The sequence below is a fragment of the Carlito syrichta genome, unplaced genomic scaffold (genome assembly GCF_000164805.1).
Source record: "Carlito syrichta isolate Samal-C Ts95f unplaced genomic scaffold, Tarsius_syrichta-2.0.1 Scaffold287320, whole genome shotgun sequence".
Classification (NCBI taxonomy): Eukaryota; Metazoa; Chordata; class Mammalia; order Primates; family Tarsiidae; genus Carlito; species Carlito syrichta.
The window spans coordinates 49,032-54,691 of NW_007231416.1; positions in this window are offsets into that span (position 1 = coordinate 49,032).

Genomic DNA, 5,660 nt, shown 5'->3' on the forward strand with positions numbered 1-5,660 from the left:
ACCTCTTGTCCCAGAGCCTGTGCTCCATCCTGACATCCTGGCCAAGACATCATCCATCACCCCAGGCTGGTGCAACATCACCCTGGAGGGCAGGGCCCCAGGGACCACAGAGGACTTCAACATGACCAGGGAGAGAGGGAGCTGAGGCAGAGAGGGACACCAGGATCTGTCCCCAACACCTGGACCCTGGCTGTGAGCCTGCCCTGAGCCAGCCTAATGCCAGTCTCATCTACGTGGTCAGCAACCAGGTGGACCTGAAAGCTTCCACAGAAAACTTTGGGGAAGTGTGTACCCAAGGTGAGTGATGAGTGTAGTCTTCTGGAGAGGAGGAACATCTGGAGCTCAGGTGGCTCTGGGTCCTGAGGGTTCTGGTTTCTCTTCCTCACAATGTGCATCAGCACCACCTTCCCGCTGATCACCCCACATGGAAGTCTGGGAATCACCTCCACTTCACACTGCCTTTAACTGTCTCTCCCTTCCATGTCCTCCTCCCCATGCCCTTGTCCCTGCTGATCCACGTAGCAGCCTTCCTGCAGCATTTCCACCCCATCCATCTTCCTTAGAATTTCCAGCGTGGACTTTGGAAAAAAACAGATCAGATTGGGTCATTATCTGTGTCATCTGGGGGAACATGATTCTAGTTTCTTGCTGTTAGATTCAGGGTCAGGTGCTCCCCCACCCATGTTCCTGGTCTCAGCTACACACTTCACAGCAAACTGCTTGCTGGTATCGCTCAATGTATGTCCTGGTTTTGCAGTTTCTGGGCTGCTGATAATGCTGCTTCTCCTCCTGTCAGTCCTTTTATACCCAACGTACTGTAGTTCCTCTTTTATTCCTACTTATACATTCCCCTCACCTCTGCTCTGTGGTTATGAGACCTGTGTAATCACACAAGGTCCCACATGGAGCTGGGTCCCCTAATTGGTTGAAATTCCACCATAGATGCCTGGAAATTTACAACAATTTCTAAAGATAGAAATTCAGTTTTTTATTGCATGGGACCCTGAAAATGGTCTATCCATCCTGCCCTCAGGTACCACCTCATAAAAGCTGTCCATGGCCACCTCATACTTAGTGGTCATGAGGCATTTGTGTCTCTGTCTGCTCTGGAGACTGCAACATCTTGAAGGCAGGGAAAAAGAAACCCAGCTTCTAGCAAAATTTGTTGGCTACCAGCATTTACTGAGTGAATGTCCCTGTGTCCTGTCCTCTTATGTGCAGCCTTATCCTCTCTAACCTTTCTAACCCTTCTTGAAGGAGCTATTGGAGGGGTCTGAGGTGTCAGTATCACTGAAAACAGCCTATTATTTCCTCCTATCATCACCCTGGAGTCTTAGCTAAAGTTGAGCATTTAGCATGACCACAAGGCTCTCTGGGCAAAGAATACTGCCTCTCTCTTACCCCCTCCTTGTCCAATTCCTCCCTAATCTGCCCTTCCTCTGCCTCAGCAGTGAGCTGGCACCTCCAAATCTGGCATTTTGACACAGCTATTTCCCGACACATTGCTCCTCCTTCCTGATGCTCCACACTGACTACATGGGAAATCCCCACTCCTTCTTCAAGTATCAATTTACCCAGCACCTCCTCTGGGAGGCCCTTCCTGAAGACATTGTGCAAGGTGTAAACCTCTCTTGAAGCTGTGATCCCTCTGCCTGACAGCTGGAATTTTCTCAGTCTTCCCTCCTGGGTGATGAGCTGCTGTTGGTTGCTGACATGTTCCTGTTCAACTTTGTGTCCCTGGCCCCAGTCAGCAACTATGTAGCTGCTTAAATGAATGGATGTGTCCTGCTCCTCCCTCTTCTGCTTCTGCCTCAAGCCCTTTCCCACCTTTCCACCTGTTTTCGCCCTGTCACTCCTTGATGTTGGGTCTCTCAAGTTCTCTCCTGTCTTAGCCTTTTTCACTCTCTTTGCGTGAGGGAAGCAGGTTCACCTGGACAGAACATGGGTCTCCTTCTGCAAAACATTTTTGGGCCTATCGTGGTTGTGCTGTTGATCATGGGATTTGGTCTGTGCGATTGGTAGACACATGGGAAGGAGGAAAAGATGGAGATCAGAAGAGGCAGGTAGCCCTTATCCTTCCAGGACCAGATTCCTCCCCTCTCCCACTAGAACCTGGGCTCCATCTCTCCTGAATTTTGCCTCCGGGAAGTCGACCCTGCAGAGGGAATGGTGGGTTTGCATGGCCTTGGGGATCATGGCAGTGGGGAAGGATACAGGCTCCCACAACACAGGTTCATGCTTTGTCTATGTATGTCTCAGGGGCCGGATGGCAGGAGGGCCACAGGATCAATGATGGTGTCATCCATTGTGCGGATCTCAGACTGCAAGAGTCTCAGGATTGCCTGTCAAATATGAAGTTTGGGAGTGATGATGGCCTGGGTACTCCCAATTTCTCAAGGCCCAGCATGGGCTTCCAACATCTTGATCTGCCATTTCTGGCCCCACCGCGTGTTCATCTATTTCTGGACAATCCACAATACTTAGATTATTTGCAACTGGGGCTGATGCAGTGCTGGGTGCTCTGGGGAATTCATAAGCAGTGCATGTCAGTGGGTGCTGACTCTGGGGCCCCTCTGGATCTACTTTACCCTCCAGCTGCTCCAGGAACCCTCTGTCATTCCAGGGCATTTAGTAACAATATCTGGAAGCAATAGACCTCTTGCTATTGTCTTTGGTATTGCCCATACCCCAGCCTGGATCATGAAAATCATCTGAGAATCTGGCAGTCCCTGGACACCTGCACTCTGACCTGACACCTGCAGACACCCCTGTCTCATTTCCAGCTGCCCCTTGTCTGTTACCCTGAGTTTGTGGCCACTGCAGCCTGGGCACAAGTGGCCTTGTCACGTACTCTGCTCACCCACCCCCAGGCTGCCCTTACAATCAGGATCCTCACATGTCTAAGTGAGGGCTCTTTCTCTGTCATTGACAGGGCTTCCTACCTGTCCCCTCCAGAAGCCATACTAAGGGGACCCTGCCTGTCTGTGAATGTGACAAGTTCCCACCGTCTCTGCAGTATTGTGAGTCTTTTTAAGGATACCAACCTCAGCATGGGGACTGTGCAGAGTGACAACCAATGGGAGGAGTTGAGTTGGGGGACAGCATAGATGGGTGGGAGCCCACATGGGACTACCTCGAGTCTTACTTTACATACCTTCCACAGGGCTCTCTTGAGGATCAGGTGACATGTGTGTTCACTGTATGTGGTTGGGAATGTCTAGGGCACGTCACCAACCCGGGCTGGAGGCCTCTGTCTTTGCCACCTGTGCTAACTTGAACCTCTTCCTTTGATCCCAAACCTGACTTTCTGAGAGTGGGGCAAGGAATCTATTTTGTGTCAGGTCCTCCCAAATCTTCCATTTCCTGGAGAATAACAGGAGAAGCAAAGTCACAGGTTGTCTGTCAGGAAAAGCACTTCAGCTCTTCCCTGGTCTGCTAATGGACACGTGCTGGTAGGAATGACATACAGTATCCTCCCAACCCATATTGGGGCCTCTGTGGGCTCTGATGTATGACGCTTGTGGAAGGTCTGACCCAGAACTCCTCAGCCCTCCACAACCTCTTCTACTAACTCTCAGCCCTTCCAGCTATGCTGGCCTCAAGCCCTTGGTTGGAATCCTCTTTGCTTACTCACGTCTCTGTATGGAATGTCAGTTTCCACTGCAAATTCTCCACTTCCACTCTAGACTGTTGGATTCCTACCATCCTGCCACAAGTCCCCTCTTATGTCTCCTGCTCCATGGAGCCTGCCTGAGCCCCCAAGATATTGAAATGGTCTCTTCCACATCAGACTTGTCTGTAGACCTTGGACAACAGTAAGGCTCTTTCAGTCTGCCCTGGAATGGGACTGTGTCCTTCTGCAGGAGTAACCTGGGTATCCCTGAGAAGGGTGCTGGTTCTTTCATCAGAGATGGGCTGAGTCCAGTATCACAAGCTACTGTGATTTGTCTGTAGCCTGGATTCTTGGATCTCTTGGGTTTTGTTCTAGCTCGATTCAGCTCAACCGCCTCATCTCTGACATCAGAAAGCAGACGCCTGAACAGTGTCCTTGCTAAGAGCTGATGATTACTAAGCAATTCTGGAGCCTGCTGCAGGGTCTAAGGGGTGGGGAGGAGAAAGATCCACAACAGGGACCTGTCTCCACTTGTTCCCCCTGAAGCTGAGCAGAAAGCAGAGGAAGTGAGAGATACTACCTCCTCACTACAGTCTCAGGTGCCTGTTAGTGGTTGGGCATCAGTTCCCTTCAGTGCTGGAGCCATGTAAGATGTGATCTCCCTTTGATAGTTCCCACCCCACTATGAGCAGACACAAACAAATAAAAAAGGGACTGGAATTTCTGATCCTGTAATAAATCAGATTTTGTCTCAGACAGTTTACAAATATTGTTTCTGGTAATTTTTAGAAGATCCTAGTAGGCTAGGCATGATCATTCCCATTTTGCAGGACACGTGACCATAACTCAAACTAGTTGTTGGCAGAACAAAGCCTTAAATACAACACTGGATGATTCTACATTGCATGCCTGAACCCTTTACCCCAGGGTCATTGATCTGTGGTATCCCAGAGTACTCAGATGGGAATACCCTCCTGTTGTTCCTCTCCCAAGGATCCTGCCTCCAAATCAGGGGCCTCAAGTCAGGCAGAGCTGATCGGTGGTGAAACAGGAACTACCGCGGAAGTGAAAATTGGCCCTGGTGGATGGAAGATGTGGAATGAGGGACAGTGACTTCTCTGTGGTGCAGAAGACACTTGGAGAGAGGAGATGCTTTTCTCACAGGTCTTTTCCAAGCTTTCTCCTATGCAAGATGTGTCGTGACTATCAGCACTCTCATCCCCAAGCCTCTCCCTTTTGCATTATTATTATTATTGTTACTATTATTATTTAAGTTGAGGCCTCACTGTCACCCAGGCTGGATTGCAGTGACACAATCATGGCTCACTCAGCTTTGACTTCCTGGGCTGAAGCAATTTATTTGCTTTAGCCTCCCAAGTAGCTGGGAGTACAGGTATGCACCACCATGTAATTTAAAAATATTTTTTTGTGGTCACAAGGTCTCATTATGCTGCCCAAGTTGGTCCTGAATTTGAGCCCAAGCAATGCTTCCACATAGATCTCTTTAAGTTCTGGGATTACAGGTTTGACCCAGCACGCCCTGCCCTGTATTCTTATTTATAACATCATTCCACAGACTTTACATAAGACACGCATTTCAATCTTTAAAAATCCTGTATAGCAAGCACCCATTGTACAGATGGAGAAACAAAAGCCAAAGCCGTTGAATTCCTCATAGTATTTCTCCTGAATGGAAGGGGTGAAGGCACGTGTTGGGCCTGCAGGGAATCATCACTGCCCTCATTCTGACTCCTTGCTTTCCTTCATTCCAGACATACAACCAATTTTTATCTTCCATTAGGCTAGCTTTCAAAGGTTTCTCATATTTTATCTGCCTCTTATCCATTCATTCCTGTTTTCCCTATAATCTCCTCTCCCTCAATATCCACATCTCTCTCTCAGCCTCACCCTCATTTTATCATTAAGACCTGGACGCTTTAGCACCTTTCCTGCTGCACTTCTGCCTCCTTGGAGCCGTAGTTGACTAGTCTAGGATTGTTTGTCTGATTTAAGCCATGTCAGAGTCATGAGCTAGGGATTAGGTAAG